The sequence below is a fragment of the Python bivittatus genome, unplaced genomic scaffold (genome assembly GCF_059951505.1).
Source record: "Python bivittatus isolate LINGU-HERP-01145 unplaced genomic scaffold, Pbiv_v1 ctg000350_np1212, whole genome shotgun sequence".
Classification (NCBI taxonomy): domain Eukaryota; kingdom Metazoa; phylum Chordata; class Lepidosauria; order Squamata; family Pythonidae; genus Python; species Python bivittatus.
Window position 1 is genome coordinate 42,664,487 of NW_028277074.1, and position 17,714 is coordinate 42,682,200.

The 17,714-nt window shown below is 41.1% G+C and overlaps 1 protein-coding gene across 1 annotated transcript in view; it reads left to right on the forward strand.

Moving 5' to 3' along the window:
* The first annotated feature begins 5,497 nt into the window (after nucleotides 1-5,497).
* The window catches only part of UBE3A (ubiquitin protein ligase E3A), a 53,269-nt gene continuing 41,052 nt past the window's right edge, over nucleotides 5,498-17,714 (forward strand). The window contains exon 1 of the mRNA XM_007428639.4: nucleotides 5,498-6,023. The gene's annotated coding sequence lies outside the window, so the exon portion shown is untranslated. The remainder of the gene's footprint in view (nucleotides 6,024-17,714) is intronic.

Consider the following 17,714-nt stretch of genomic DNA (forward strand, 5'->3'; position numbering starts at 1 on the left):
ATTTTCTTATGTTCCATTACTTTTCTCCACGCAATAAATAACCATTCTGTAAATCCCTTGTAAACTTTAAGTCCTGCAAGTCATCGTGCTGGTTATCTGAGGACAAAAGCCTATGGATTTTCCTCTGGCTTACTTTCAAAGGTCACTTCAAATAGGCCATTCATTTTGCTAGGCATTCTTGCTGGCACCAAAACCTGTATTGAGCTTGACCGAATGTAGCAACACAATGATTGCCAACTGATCTAAGGCCGCAATCCTATTTGCATTTACCTGGGAGGAAGCTTCATTGAATTCAAAAGAATGAGCCTCCAAAAAATTGAAATTAAGACACAGCCGTTAGCCAGAAGTATATCACAGGATCACCAGCAAATAAATTTAGGCGAGGGGAAAAACAGAGAACAAAAGAAAAGAATGGGCACAGCTTCTTTTATTCCACATTAATATTTTAATATTCATAATAAACCTCAGAGACAGATGAACAAATTACACAAAAACCAAAGGGAAGCACTGCATTTTTCCAACTCCTGCTGTCATTATGTTCAGCAAAGTTTCTCAGCAAGGAGTCTCTTCTACTGCGGAGACTCCTCATACAATTTAGAGCCCCGTATGTGGAGAATCTGCAAATCTCTCTCCTTGCTTCAGCAGTTATGAGAATATAGAGAAAGTAAGAGGCATGATACAACTTTCAGGGTAAGGCTAAATGTGGGGCCTCACTGCCTCTTTCACCGCCGATACCAGGTTCACGTGAATCTGGCTGTGACTATATATAGTAATACCTTGGTTCACGAACGCTTCTGTTCTCAAGCAATTTGGTTCGTGAACAGCAGCATTCACAAAATTTTGCTTCTGTTCGCGAACTTCGCATCAGGTGACGAACATGACCTGCGGCCATCTTCCCTGCTCTGACACGTGGTCGTGGCTTCCTCTAGGCGAGATCGTGGTCGCAGACAGACACTTGCTGTGAAGCTTTTTGGTGTCACCTCAAGCAAGGTTAGTCTTCTCTCTCTTCATACTGTACTGTACTGTACTTTGTTTCATATTTTTGTGGTTAAAAAAAAATACATATGGTTCAGAACGGATTAACCTTATTTACATTGAACCTTATGGGACAATTTGATTCGGTTGGCGACCACGTTTGTAGGGGTCAGAACGGATTAACCTTATTTACATTGAACCTTATGGGGAAATTTGATTCGGGTTGCGACCAATTCGGCTCGCGACCAGAATCGTGGAATGAATTAAGTTCGTGAACCAAGGTACCACTGTAGTTTCAGGTGACTAGGAGTGGAGGGGCACCTATGAAAATGAGTCTCAAAAAAACCACATGAATGAATGTATGAATGAATGAGTAAATGAGTGAATGAGGTGAATGAGATGAAGTGGCAGTGAAGAGATGGAGTGTGAGAACAAGTTAAAAAGCAAACCAGGGATGAGCAAAACAGTTCAAAATCAGAACATTTTAAGCTCTTTCTCAACCTTAGCCATTTTAAGATGTGTGGACTTCAACTCCCAGAATTCCCCAGCCAGCCCAAACAGAATGATTAAAAAGATGGAAATTCCAAGCAAAACATCTTTACAATTGGATAGAACCGCTTGAGGAGTTGCCTGGAGGTTCGGAGGAGGAGTGGACGGTTTGGAGACATTTAAATAGACTGTGCACTGGTTTGGGTAGAAGTAAAGATCAGATGGAAAAATGGGGGTTTCTTTCTGAGGACAAGGATATTTATTGTGAATGTGGCACTATTCAAACAATTATCCATCTTTTGCAGTGCCCCTTGGGACCGACATGCACACAGAATGATTTGCTGGTCAGAAATACCTTTGCCATCAACATGGCCCAGCATTGGGCAAGAATTATATAAATCTATATTTTTATTGAAGTTTTTAATTTTTTAAAATTTAGATTAATAATGATCTCCCTTCCAGTTCCTGCATTTCTGACATGAGACGAGACAAGACTGCTTTTAATTATTTTTGCTGTTATGTTCTTAGTTATTTTGTGGCATTTTGTTTTTAACTTTGCATGCTGCCTAGAGCCACATACAGTATGTGAGAGATAGGCAGCTATATAAATTTACCAAGTAAATAAATAAATATATCTTCTTACTACATGTTTATTATATGGTAAGGATACTGTGGGGGAGTTTTGTGAGACCTAGTGAGCCACAGCATGCCTATATACTAGATGGGGAGGTGACACTTCCTAAGTGGTCATTGGGGACTTGGGATAGGAAGACTTAAGAGACTTTAGCCCCATGGTCCAGCTTTAACTGTACTAAATGACTCATAGGGTGAATGGCCCAATTCATTCTACGTGCCTGGCATCAGACCAAGGGCATCAACCATAAATTTAACATCTATGCATCAAATATTTACTCCTAGGATGTCATTGGTTTTCTCCCCACCCAGCACCCCACCCCTCTAACATACTTACATCATGTGCTCTCTCAAGTGGCTGCAGGTTTTGGAGGTGTGGATGGGCAAAAATACAGCCAAGATTGAGTGGCTATGAATACTGGTCCCCTGTATCCAGGATCTGGAGTATTTCCATCTTTGGTTCTGGACAGAGTGGCACTGTCCCATCCAGACTCAGTGTGCGATCTGGGAGCAGTGGCAGCTGTGGTCATGGGGGCCTTTGCATAACTTATGCACCATTTGCACTGTTCCTGGGCTGGAAGGCCTCGCTCATAGTCATTCACATTCTTAGTCACCTCCCAAATGGATTCTTCCATTGCAACACACTCTACGTAGGGAAGCCCTTGAAGACCACCCAGAAGTTTCAGTTGGTGCAGAATGCAATAGCACGGGTAGTTATGGGTGCAGCTCATTACACCCATGTGAGTGTACTCCATAAGCTGCACTGCCTCCTAATAGGCTTCTGAGTGCAATTCAAGATGTTGATTATCACCTTAAAGTCCTACATGGCATAGGACTGGGTTCCTTGGAGAAGCCGCTTTCACCCAAGAACATCTGCCCACCCCACACATTCCAATAACATCCATCCTTTTTCCTCTTTTAAACATTGCCATCATATGAGATCTAGGAAACACGCCATTTTGTGGCTGCCTGTTTTCTGGAATGATTTCCCCCCGATATGCAACAGGCCCCAACTCCGCTTGCCTATAGAAAAGCTGTTAAGACCTGGCTTTTTCCCCAAGTATTTGGATCCAGTTGAGCGGAGTCCCCTTTTGGTTGTCCAATTACCCCATTTGGTCGCCATGTTATATTTTATATATTGGGTTGTTCTTTTTTAACATTGTCCGATTATTTTTATTTTGTACACCACATAACTCACTGAGTTAAGTGGCCCTGTAAGTCCATGAAATAAATACCATCACCTTGCCATGCTTATATTTGCTATTCTAAAATACTGAGATTACATAATGCTACCTGCGGATGTGGGCAGTTGAATTTTAATGTATTTTAAAGACACAGGGTTGGGAAATCTTAGCCAACCCATCGTTTTTCATTCCCAATTAAACAAGGCCCAAGGACACATAACTGAATTTACTGTTTGTTTTATCCTCATTTTCCCCATTTTTCTTGTTCCTAGGACTCTCCTTCTTTCTGTTGTGTACTTGAAATGTCAAAATGAAAACATTTCTTGGGGTACAATTTTATTTTGGATTGTTTGAAAGAAATACCATGAATATTGACAGCACTGTGCAACAATAAGCGAGTGTTATCTCAGTGTGACTATGGGGAGAAAAATAAGATGAGGATAACACTACATTCTCTGGACTGAGTAAACTTTGTTCATTATTATTATTCCCTTGCAGTTTTATTATTTTTTAAAGTGGGAATGCAAAATGGAAGAAATTTAGAGAGACTTCCTTAATTACACCTCTCAATACTTGAGAATCTAAGCACATAAAATCTTACAAATGCTATTGGCCATTTCAGCCATCAAATCCCCTTAGCACAGGAATTTAAATTAAACCACTCCATACAAACAGCTGCCTAGTTTCTGCTTAAGCACAGCCACTGAAGGGAAGTCACCATGTCTTTGGGTAATCAGTTCTTCTGTCTATATTCTCTCTTATGGTAGGATTTTTTCTAACATACAATCAAGATCTGCCTTCCGATTAATTAAAATCTATTCTTCCACATCCTGCAAGACCTTCCACAGCAGGTCTTAACCTTCTTCTACAGGGCATCCTTTCAAATAGCTGAAGAATGTTATCATAACCCTCCTCAGTCTTTGCTCAAGGTTAAACGTATCTGTCTTCTTCCATCTTTTTTGGTAGGATTTAACTTCTAATCTTCTGATTGTTTTTTCCTTTTTCTGAACCTGATCCAATTGCTCTAAATCCTTCTTCAAGTGTAGTGTGCCTAAAAGTGGACAAAGTAAGTGAGGTGGGCTGTGCCCAAGGCAAAATAAAGTGGAACAATTACTCCCATGATTTTGACACATCACACCACCAGCTCATGCTCAGTTTGCAATAAACTACCATTGCAGGATCTTTTTCACAAGTGCTATATTTTATTCCCAAGAGAGTTTATTGTACATCCGACATATATTTGCCTTTTATCAACAATATAAAAACAAAACCCCTATAGAAGGAAATTTTCCCAGCCATTATGTACTGCCTAGATAATTCTATAATTAACACAGACAATATTTTCTGGAAAGCCTAGTTGTGTTCTTGATATAATCCCCTCCCACCCCACCAAATCAAGAAACACAAATCAAGTACCACCACCTTTCTCCCACGGATATTCTCCCTGTGTTGAAAGGTTAAAACTTCATACACCAGTGAAGTTACAGAGCTTTACTTCGTTTACTATCTATATCCAATATTTGGGATAGTTAATAAGAGAAGGATGACACATAGGTCTACAATTGTTCAGTTCGTGCTCTTTCCTCCCAAGTATGCATTCGGGCTGATGCAACGGCCTGTAGCCCATGAAAATTCGCACCCTAGTAAGGCTTTCAACTAGTATCCCAAAGTACTTGGCTGTTTTTCTTTCCACACCACAGAAAGTAATCTAGAGTATTGCTCATGCTAGACTGATTGCATCGACACGTACATTTACCCTTGTTTAGACACTGCTTGTGATCTCACGTACTTACTCCCGTCGGTTCCCCGGGCTGGCACCCGATTGCCCCTCGGCTCCCCCGCTCCCACCGACCCCTCGGGCTCTCCTCTTGCAACACCGCCCTCGCGCCGCTGCCTCTCCTGCGTCCCGCCAGCCTGGAAGGAGGAACTGCCCTCGCGCTCGCAAGTTCAAAATTCTAGAGGCCAGCGGGGAAGAGGACGGACAGAGAGGGCGACGACCCTTGCATCGGAGGGCTGGAAGGGCCCGCGAAGCCCACCTCCTGCACGGTGCAGGAATCCACGAAAAAGCGTTTCGGCCGGTTGGCTGTTTAGGGAACGGACCCCCCCCCCGGGTTAATTGGTTCCGCCGCCCAACTGTTGTGACACTGCTGGGGAATGACGACGCCTCAACTGACACAGCCGCCCAGGGGCGCGGAAGGAGCACATGCCAGCCCACTTTCTCTCCTAAACTCTATGGCTCCAGCTCCCTAGAGCGGCAGAGGCATACCAAAGCACGCGCCGCTCTGTCCCTCACGCGGCTGCCCGGCGCGCAGTGCATGCCGGGCCGTAGCTTCCTTCTCGCCAGTCCTCCGAGGCTGCGCCGGGCTGACATCCGTCTCTCCTGCCTTTTTTTTCTTTTCCCTTCTTCACCCCTCCTCCTCCTCCTCCAAGATGGTGGCGCTGCGTTCTGGGTGATCCGAGAGGAAAAGGCGGAGGCGCAGCGCGGCCCTACTCAGCCGCCACCATCTCGACAGCCACGCGCACGCCTAGAGCGCCGACGGCCTTCCCATTCCCAGGCCTCGCCTGGCTCGGCCTAGCGCCGTCCCCGCCTTAGCCTTCGGCGGCTGCCCCGCGCGCTTCTCGTCCTTTGCATTGGCCGCACGGCCTAGCCTAGGCGTCGGCTGAAGGAGCACCATCCGCCTGCCCAGCGTCCGGGGCTGGCCGGCCTCGCGAGAGCCTGCCGGCCAGAGCGGAAAACGACAGGTAAGTCGGCGGCCGGGCAAGCCCCGTTCTCGGCGCGGCGCACGCTGCCCTCCTCGCTCGGAAGGGGTCGTTCCGGCCTCAGCAGTCTTCCTGGCAGGCCTCTCTGTCCGTCAGCGCCCCTCGGACCTCGCGCCTTTAAGGGGAGACGCCGCCTGTCCCCAGTGCGAGGAAGGGGAGGTCGCTTTTCTCCCTGCGAAGGCGCTCCCATCCGGGGCTGAGCGAGGGACGCCCGCTGGAACTTCCTCAGGGCCGGCCTTTATCGGCAGCGCGGTCTAGCTCAGCGCCCGCCAGGTGCTGAGGAAGAAACGTCGAGAGGGCGAGATCGCACGCTTGGGCAACGTTAGGCCGCTGTCCCGGACACCCGTTCTTGGCGATCGGCACAGCCGGACACAATGCAACTTACTTCGGAGGGGTAGAGCATAGGATTGTGCTGTAAAAACGGGAGAATTCCCTTCGTGAATCAAATTAAGGAGCTGTTAAACCACCGGTTCTCCCCGCCCCCAGATGCCGATTCGAGTACGCGTTGAAAGTTAGGTATTTTGCTAGTCAGTTCAGGCCTCCTTTCCTCCACTACCCCCACCCCACCTGCCCCCCACCACCACATACAGAGGGGAGAACTGTCTTGGAAGTTTCTGTATCTGAGAATTAGGAACAATTTGCCCGTGGACTTAGGTCCGTGGCAGTTTTTAAATTGTACTGAAATATGAATGGCTGCATCACGTGATAGTGAGATAGTTCATTATAGTATAAGCAGCGACATCAACTTTAATTTTTTACCAGTGTTGTGTAGAGCCTGTACAGTTGCTCTTCCACGTCGTTTTTAAAAAGTTACCATAGGCTTTATTTTGACATCCAGTATAAAATGGCATAAAGCAGTGCTGTTGGCAAGTGTGTGATAGGTAATGCTGAAACATTAACTAGCTTACACTTATTAACTTAAAAAATACTCAGATTGTTTGGATTCAATTTGTGCAGTCTTATGTCTTGTAAATATCTGACTGCTGCTTATGATAAATATTCATGCCATTTTTATTATGCTTGAGCTTTTTCTGTAGAAAAGCAAAAGCTATTAGATCAGTGTTTCTCAAACTTGGCTGCTTTAAGACAAGTGGACTTCAACTCCCAGAATTCTGGGAGTTGTAGTCCACCCGTCTTAAAGCAGCCAAGTTTGAGAAACACTATTAGATGGTCAGTGTTGATTTTTACCCTTTTCTGAATGCAACATGTTTTGTTTTGCTTTTTTATTTGCCTTCTAGTTATTGCTCCCATTCTTTTTTTTCTTTTATGTTAAACAGAAATGAGCAACATTAGGGCAACTGATTTGTAAGATACATTTAGTTCTTCACCTCAAAGAGAACATATTCAGTCTTGTCTTTCAGACAACATAATGTCAACAGTTCATTAGCCCTAGTTAATCTTATTGTGGTATTTTTTAAAGTTTAAAGTCAGTACTTAAGCTCTAATGCATTTTTCATAAACTCCAACTGTATGAAGGTGGGGAAGAGGGAATATGCTTGTAACCCCCGCTGCCCCATTAGGCTCCCAGTGGCCAGGCTTTGCCACCCACTACATGTTAGGGCTGCATTGTTGAAGAAAGGGAACCTGTCCCACGTATGCATATAAGTGTCCTTTGTGAATTAGAAGCCTGGATATAGAGATTGCTGAATTACATATAAACCTGTGTATGTTGAGCTGGTTCCACACAAAAACACCAATATAGGGAAGGCAACGAGGTTGAGCCGTAACATGATGAATCTATCAAATGTATTACTCTCTCTTCCTTACCTAAGACTTCAGATTGACACTTCAAGTATTTGAGTGAACAGAATAGAAGTGAACTTGAGCTGGTCTTTGTGAAGTCTAAAAAAAATCCTACATTAAGTTAAGATGCCAAGGAGGAAATGTTCCTGTTTAGTTTTTATACTTTGGATACAATATGTGTGAAGTTGCTTGATGAATGCCATAATATGTATTTATTTTGTTTAAATAAATTTTTGCAACCCCCAAACAAAATCCAGATCCTTTAGTTCAGAGAAGGAAAACTGATAGTAGAAAAGCCAGTTCCCTTCCAAATTTACTTTATGCCACATATTATTTTCCACAACCAGATTAAAAAGAACATGTGCATACCTTTAGTAGTTTAATTCAGGTAGCTTGAGAGGGAGGGGATTGTTTATTTTCTTCCCAGTATAAGTTGTTTTTTTATAACTTTATTAAATTTTAAAAACAAAGATAAAAACTAACAAGAACTAATAATCAAGAAAAAGAATAGAAGAAAAGAAAGAATAAAGAGAAAGAAGAATAGAAGTGCAGAAAGATAAACAGAAACAAATACAAAAAAAAGAATGGCTTCTGACTTCTTTTACAGCAGATATAAGTAAAACATACATTAAACTCTTACTCTACGATTACAACTTAACAGCCATTTTTTCTATACTCTATTAATTTTACTAATCAAATCCATATATCATAAATTCATTTTTTTCTGTTTCCCTCAAGAAGTCCAAAAGGGGTTTCCAATTAGCATTAAAATTAGTCAATGTCTTTTCTCTAATCAAAGCTGTCAATTTCACCTTCCCGGTGTCATTTGTTAAGGGTAGGAAATACCATTGTTGGATGTTGTATTCTGTGCTGGATGAACACTTCCTTTCATCATCAGGAGCTACCTGGAGAGAGTGTTAAAGAACAGAGATCAAAAATGGATTGTTCAATAGTTCATATGGTGACTCATTTTAATACAATATGTATTTCATTGATTCTGGAACTCATTGCAGTGTCACATGTGTTCTTAGTTCAAGTTCTGATTTTAAATATTACCAATTTCAAGAATTTGCAGAATGAGTGTGGACCTCATGCAATTTCTTCTTCAGATTTCAACTTGCAAAATTGGAGTAATGGAGATTATTGTGAGAATATTTAAATGTTGTCCTATGCCCATCTCTATCCTTTGGAAGTTCAAAATGACTTCCTTGGAGTTCCTAGGTAGCTTCTGATTAAGGCACTGACAAGTTTTGAGATGTGCTTTATTTTAATAGTGCCATACCACTACTCTAGCCACAAAGTTCTAAAAATAATATTTAAAAAGTTTTCTAATGTGTGAATAGCTTGTTCCAGAAAAGGTGATTTAAAGAAGATGCTTGTCCTGACTTCAGTGAAATTATGAATGGGATGTATATTTTATTTTGTTCTGTTGATGGGATGCCTGTTTTGGTAGTTTTTATTGATGTGTAGTGAGAATACTAAAGCTGATAGAAGCTCTGATGTCAAATGGTAAGAAATAAAGTCTCCTTTGAGCTGAGCTTGATTGTTGGTGATTTCATGTTCAGACCCATGTAGTTTTATTAGCAATAATACAAAAGCATTTTCCTACAAGCCCTATATTTGTTTACTTATCCGCCTAGCCAGGTATTTCCAGATACAGTAGTCTCCTACCCCAAGTACTAACCAGGTCTGTCCCTGCCTAGCTTTTTGAGATCAATCAGGATCTGCTAGATGCTGCCACCAAATAGTTTATGTGCTGATTTAATTGTAATGTTAAAGCATAATTGAGCATTATATGGTAAGCCTAACTAAGCCTGATTCTCTCATGCTTCCTTCCCCTTATTTGCAGTAAAGAAGAGTTCAGAATATTAGCTCCTGTTCTTGATTCACCATAGCTTGTGTCATTTTATTCATACTTATACTACATTATACGACAACCTAGCCATTGCTTCCATTAACCATATTTAGGAGTAAGTACAGGTTACGATTTGGATGGTAGTGACATATTATCCTCCAGTAGAGATCTGCAGAAAATAGAAAAACATCTTGTTTCAGGCTTGCATTAGAATGCCCCAAAAAGCTCTAATCAGCAAGAATATGCACAGAATGCACTCCCTACATATACACCAAAGTTTGGCAGACAATGATACAGTGTTTGTGTTCATAACTGAAAACCTCAGTAGTATTAACAAAGTTTATGTAATGCATATACACACATGCACATACCTTTTTGTATAACAGCTACCTTTCTTCAAAAGGTGACATAACAAAACCCAGGAACCATAACTTTTCTATAGCAAAGACCGTGTTGAAAACAGCAGTTAACTTACTTACCTGGCAGACATGCCACCAAGAGTAATTTTCCTCAGTTCCTATATTTGGGATTAGTTAACTTAAATCTCCAGTGAATGCAGATGCAGCATCCTATCTGATCCACGTGAGTCAGTGCCTGGAGCCCATCAGTGATAACTGCCTCTGAGCATATGCTTAAATAACTATGGCTACTACTTTCTCATCCCCCTTTCTTTCCACCCTTCATCTGAGTCAGTAATAGGGATGGAACTAGTTTCTGTATATCACTGGCTATAGTGGAAACATTATTTTAAAAACCAGAGCCAATCACAGGACTCAGCACACTTGAAAGACTTGAAACAGTGCCTCTTTAAATGGTCCTGTTTTGAGTGGGGAATTTATTCAAATCTGGGAACTCTTGGAACAAGCTGTATAGCTCAATGGTTGAAAGGTTTTGGATATTTCATTCTCCAAATGGTTTGGACAACAGCTCCTACAATCCGCTGCCATTGACTGCTGGCTGTAGCTCATGGCAAAATATCTGAAGGGTATTAAGTTGGCTATTAAGCAAATATTACTTATGGCTACTGGATCTGAGCTGCAAAAATCCACTAGCTATCAGGAGAGAATTAAAATTGACTATATGTCTTTGCTCCTGTCAGTTGGTTATCTGGATTTTTGTAGCCCACATCAGGTAACCCTAGATTAAACTAAAAACAGAAACTTCCCAGCTTCTCACAGAAATTTCATTTTGAAACAGTATAAACAGCAAGCCAGAATGACACAGGATGGTGCCGTTGCACAAATCCTACTGTTACATATTTGCATCCCAATGTCCAGTGCAAGTATATAGGTTGAGGCATTTGCATGATGACATCACATGCATTATTTGCGACACAGAGACCCTCCAAGGATCTTTCAATTTGTATAACACATCTTTTGTGTTTTTCATAGGTCAGAGGAAGAGAATCCCCAATAAATTTTGTAAAGCAGATTAGGACCAATTTATTAATATAATTCATCATGATTATAGTTTATTATAGTTTTATTGTTACATCTGTGACTTTGACTTGCCAACTAGCCATTCCACTCTCACAACCATCCATTGGTTTAAGACAGCATGTATGTGGAACTGAATTATTCTTAGGCAATGGAAAGGTGTTCTCAGAAGAAAGCAAGTTGGTTGGAGAGCACAATCTAGACATTGAAGCAGGGAATGTATATAAGAAGTGGATGCATCAGTGTGGAAGGAAAAATATTTACTTACATCCATCCCTAATTTTGTTCTGACTTCATCAGAAACTAAAACTCTGCAGCATGATAATCATGGAACTTAGAGAGAAAAGTAAAATTGTTTTTTATACACAAAATGGTTTGGTGCACATTTTAGATAATTCTTGCATTCTTACATTTCCTTAAAAGATGTTTGTGTGCCATGGAAATCGTTAGGTCTATAAATACTATTGTCTTTTCTGCCTATAGAAAGTCCTAGGCAGATAACTTGGTTTTAGGGAAAATAGGTAGTGAGGCATCCTGCGTATCACATATATTTGCAAAATTCTATTTACTTTTTTCTCAACTCTAAGTAGCTTACAATAATTAAACAGTATGCATGTAATGCATTCTATAGCTTCATATGTGTACTTCAGCAGTTTTTACAGAAGCTTCCACAGATAGCCTATGTGAAGATTTTGCTGTTAGGATGATGAAAGCAAGACAACGGTTGAAGTCTGTAGCAGAGCAGAGCAAGCTAAGTGTACAACATCTTAATTTACTTGGTTGGTTTGAAGTAAAAAATCCCTAGGTCAACTCTAGCTATGCAGAGGAAGTTAACATTACAACATATGTATAGCCCTGTTGGATTAGCCCGAGGGCCATTTTAGTCCACCATTTGTTTCTCAAACTGTCCTACTAGATGTCTCTGTGATGAAGACATGCCCCTTTCCTTTTATTGCTCCCCAACTGGTATTTGAAGGCTTTCTGCTAAATGTGGAGGTAGCATTAAGTCTTAAATCCTGTTTTAAAGGCAGGCAATTTACAGATGTCATGGTCTTCAAAACCGGCAAATATGCATTTAAATACACTCTAAAAGCTCAGCATCAGCAGGATACAAGAGCTATTAGAATGTATACATAGAAAAGATTGACAAAATAACCCAAACCAACATAGAAGTTTTCCACTTTTAAATGCACCTTTAAGTTCAAGAGCATGTAGAGCGTGTGAGCTCACATACCAAAGTTCAACACATTAACTAAACAACATAGAACCCTTTTGAAAAGGATCAGGTGAAGCTCAGGTGCTGCAGCCTTTTTCATATAGGCTGCACTTTTCCTTTCCATGAAGCCTTAATTTAGATTTGGTTGCCCTGAGAGTTTTATCAGCCATGCATATCATAGCATTGTTTATTTGTCAGGCTTTGTGCAGTATCTCAACATGAAGCAACCCCTATTTATGCCTGAGTCCTGCAGCATAGGAGGGGCTTGCAGCTGCAGTGTTGTATGTCCTCACAGTCTAGCCCTACCAATGTGTGATGATGGAGTGGTAAAATGCATACCACTGTACCTTAATCCAACCAAATGTTTGTGGTGAAGTTCATGTTTGTGCCAGAGTGTGCTGGTCACATCTATCCCACTACTTCCTACATCAATTGATGTAAGGAGAGCATCCCCTGCCAGCTGAAGGAGACGTGTGAGGAGATCCTGTAATCAGGGACAAACAGCTAGAGGAAATGGTAGAAGCCAGCATCTTTCAGCATATTGAATTACTGTACTGCTCATCCATCATCTTCTACCGTACATCTCTTCCGTACATTTGGATTCCTGGAGTTTTCCAACAATAGGAAAGACAATTGGTTAATGCCTAGGCAGCTGCTTACCATCCACTACATTAAAAACCAATAGTGTCCTTGCCCCTGCTGATCTGTGCCATCCAATTAACATAGTCAAATAGCTCCCCAGCTTGAAGTGGTTCCATACTATACTGCCATAGGAGCTTCAGTATGCCTGGTTTGGTGATGCTGGGGGATGATGGATTCTCTGCTGGTTTCTCTGCAATTTCTACTGCCAGCTATGGATTCAGATTCAGGAAGAGGCAGCTCATTTCTGATTCCTAGTCCATGGATTGCTAACAGAGGATAGAGAACAGATTGGGCAGTAATCAGTACCCATTACCTTCTCCACATGTACCAGAGTCAGAACCCTTCCCCAACTCTGGTCCTTCCGTCACCAGAGTGTAGCAGTACATTTGCTGTAGGAAGTATGAACAACTTAGAAAAGTCTAGCCACATGCAATTTTTGCCCTCCTCTTTCTGCTTTCTGCAAATCTTGTCCCACTGTTCTTCCCAGTTATTATTTTTGGGAGTGGAGTTTTTATTTTAGGGAGGAAGAAGAGGGTGGGTTTAGCTAGTGGTCCCCAAATGTAGAGGGATGGAAGCTGAAAAAGCAAGCTTCAATTAAAATAAAGACACTCTACTTATATGTATTTGGGTTTCTAAACAGCATAGCATTGCTTTCAGTTTAGAAGAAACAGTACTTAACTGGAAAAATTAATTTTCTCCTAATAAACAAGAAGGCCATTTGGTAGAGCAGGAAGTAGAGAAGTTTTTTTTTTAAAAAAAATAGGGGATTGCATTAAAAGCAGGGGAGGATATGATGGAATCTCTCTTTAACCTAGTACTAGTCCTTGTTTAGGCTGGTCACTCTCTGCCAAACTTCAGATTGTTCTTCTTGTGGAGAAATTAAGAGTGTTATATATGCTACCTTAAGCTTCTGTATGAAAGCTGGAATACAAATCTAATACATAAATACTGCTTTAAAAGTCAAGTGTATGAAAAGATTTAATAAGGGAATTGCCTGAGGGAGGCAGCCAGGTATTCTTCATTATAGCTCCAGTAACAGTCAAGTTATAATTATTTGGTTTTAATAGTCCAGGTCTTCTTTCTTCAGTAGGATGGAGAAATACAAATGGCTTTTCATATCCTGAGCTCCAGGTGCTTAAATATATGCTTCTTCCCTCAACATTCCACCCTCATGTCACCCCATCTCATTTAAGTCAATAGCAACAGGCATTTGACTGATGTCTGCTGCTGTGCTGGCTAGAAAAGAACAGGCCAGTACAATTCAGTACTCTCAATAGCCAGTATACTCAATGCCAAGCCATATAAAATGGCTAAGTTTTGTCCTGAGGACAGGACAGAATTAGAGTGTTTGTTTCAAGCTTGAAATAAAACTCTTGGAATACAGTGTTATGTTTAGAGTTCAAAATACTTGGGAAAGTTGATTTGAACACAGAACATTTTTGTTCACTCCTGCTCTCCAGATGCTTCCATCTACAACTGTCATAATCTCTGGCCATTGGCATGTTAGCTTGAACTAATAGAAGTTTAAGACTGCCCAGTGACAGTCATCCATCAGGGCAACCAAGTCAGATTCACTACTAAATTTGGTTCTGAACCTAAGCTGAAATAAGTCTAGATCAGTGCTTTGTATTTCTACTTTTAAAAACTTGCAATGGCTGCAGTGACTGGTGCAATAACATCATGACATTGCTAAAGCAGGGACTTTCAGATTTGGGGGTTTACTTTGGCTCAGTATGGCTTAGTTCAAATGCTCAAAAATTTAAGAAAAGTTACTTTTCCCCCCTCAGTTTCCAGGTTTCCTCCAACAAAAGTTTGTTGTGATATCTGATCAAACTATAGTTAATGTGATTTTTTAAATGGAAGAGGGTGTATACATGAGAGAAGGAAAATAAAACATATGAATTGATATGAACACCTGAACTGGTGTTGTGATTATTGAATAATAGAATGATGCCATATAATAGTTTGTTACAAGTTTTATTATGAGCTACATTTGTTTCTCCGCATTAGGTATATCTGATTTGGAAGAGTTGTTCAGAAATGTTTGTATATGACAAACTGGTGTGTAATGGCTGTGTACACTTTGAAAATAATTAGGTAAAAGGTCTCCAAATCCCTTGTGAGCATGAGATCAGCACTTATCTGCTTTTCATTAAAGAAGCCCATCATTTTTTAGGCTTCTGAGCAATGCTAAAAAGAGTTGTAGTTGCTTTAAGGAATCCCCTCATTAAAGTTAAAGCAATTCTTAAGTGCACATTATTTTTGAAGTGTGAATAGCTTGATTAATTCTGATCCTGCTTTAGGCTTAGAAAATGAAATTTGGTTTAATGCAGTAGCTGCATTTGCATGTAATGCTGAACTATGATTTAGCACAGTTGGGATGAGTCTCCATGAGTGTGGATAAAATGTTGGGGGTAGATGAGCATGTTTCTTGCTTGGCCCAGCTAGAAGGAGATTCTTATCAAGTTTAATTTCTGTTTCAAATAATTTTGTCTTTGAATCAGAATATGTATTTTGTTTAACCAGCTACTTTAAAATTTTGGTTTAATACTGGCTTGTTTCATCATTAACTGAGATTTGTTTTAAAGCAGGAGACTAATCCAAAATTATTTAAACATCAAGCTAAATTAGATGAAAGTCATATTTTGGGCTGTATTTAAAAAACAAGGGCTCTGGGGAAAAATTAATACTGTCAGAAAAAAAAATTAAAATGTGCAGGCAGTCCATGGCTTGTGATCTACATACACTCCTAGACCCTTCAGGTTCATGCCAGCAAAATTCAGTATCAAATTTACAAATAAGAACAGCACTTTTTTAAATGTAAAAAAATATATTTCTCAAAATACTTTAAAAGGGCCATAGTTATTGCTGACAGCTGCCTTGCTGCCTTTAGCCTCTGAAAACAGTAAAAAAAAAAAAAAAAACAGCCTCTAGTCTAACATGATAGAAGTCCTTTTGTTATATTTTCCTTAATACAGTGAGTGAATTCTAAAGCCTTAAATGCTGTGGAAAATTACATCCGTTGCTTGTTGAATTTTGAGCAGATAATTTCAGCTAATTCTAACAATTAAAAATTAGGAGATCTAGCTTTATTTTACATAAAAGGAGATGTGTATTATTATCCCTTGAATTGAGTGAATTTAAAAGCAGCCAGAAGCAGGTAACAGTTTTCAAACTGTAGTTCTCCATTCAAGATTTTAAAAATATAAGGAAACACTTTGAGAAGCATAATAGCCATATTTTTAAAATATAGGTTACCAGACCACAGGATTAGCACCCAAGGAATATTATTTTTAAAAGGCCAAGCTTCCAAACTCTATCTCATTGCCTCTCAAAATGTGTGCATTTTCAAATTAAATCCTGCCTTTCCATTAAACGTAATGTTAGTGCAGCCAACAATAAAATAAGAGAGTTTCCAGTATGTTTATTCAAACTCTAATAAGCCCATCTAATAAAATCACATCACTGAGAGAGAGAAAAAGCATATGCCAGATTAAAACTTGGATTGCGTTTGGATACCAAAGACAAGTTTGAATAAAGCATGCTGGAATAGGCTGTTGTTCCTTAACAGGGAGTGCCCAATCTTAAGGAGAAATTCTCCTCTCGTGTTACTGCTAATTATGCCTCCGGTAGTAGTGAAAAAGTAAGAAGAATCAGTCCAAAGGATCTGAAGCCTAAGTAAGTTCACATGAAAGTATGTAATCTTTTTAAAACTTTATAAGGCAAGGATGGGCAACCTGTGGGGCTCTAAATTAAAGCTATCAGCAACACTCACCATTGGCCATGCTGGCTGGGATTGGTGAGAGTGGCATAGGTTGCCCATCACTATTATTGGTTTTACTGGTCATAATTCAAGTTGCTGGCGCTCAACAAGGGACAAACTTGACTGAACACAGATTAGAGCTGCTATTAAGGACTACCTAGGAGTGGTAAGGGTGGCGAAGTATAAGACTTCTCCGTCTTATTGCGTCCGCAGATAGGCGTCCCACAGCCCTGTTTTGGGTGACATGAGTGCTCCTGGGTAGGGGGAACAGAGAACCTCTCTCATGGGCATGTGGAGGAATTTGCTCAGCGTCTGTTGGACAAAGTCATTTGGATTTGTTCTCAGTTGGATGCCGGCCTTGTTGCAGGTCTGGTGGAGATGCCTAGGTCTGGTGGAGAAGTCTTGCCCTGTTATCTGGGAACAGTTTGAACCTGTTGGGCCTGAGGAAGTGGACAGGGTTCTTAGGACTGTGAACTCAGCCATCTGCTCTTTAGATCCATGCCCCTCCTGACTGGTTAAAGCAGCCTGGGGTGGGGGGGTGTCATGTGAGTGGGTTCTAGAGGTGATTAATTCTTCCTTGACTGAGGGGGTTGTTCCTTCACCTCCTAAGGAGGCCTTGGTTCACCCCCTCCTCAAGAAGCCATCACTGAACCCCACTATACTGGACAGTATCTAACCTCCCCTTTTTGGGGAAGGTGATTAAGAAGGTGGTTGCTCAGCAGCTTCAGAGGACCTTGGAAGAAGCGGATTATCTGGATCCCTTTTAGTCGGGATTCAGACTCAGGTATGGGACAGAAACAGCATTGGTCGTGCTTTTGGATGATCTCTGGCAAGGGTGGGATGGGGGTTGTGCATCCATCCTTGCCCTACTCAGCCTCTCTGCAGCTTTCATTACCATCAACTGTGGTATCCTTCTAGATTGGCTCAGAGGATTTGGGGTGGGCGGCATGGTGCTGTGCTGGTTCGCCCCCTTTCTCTGGGGCCAATTCCAGTCAGTAGTAGTTGGAGAGGAGAGGTC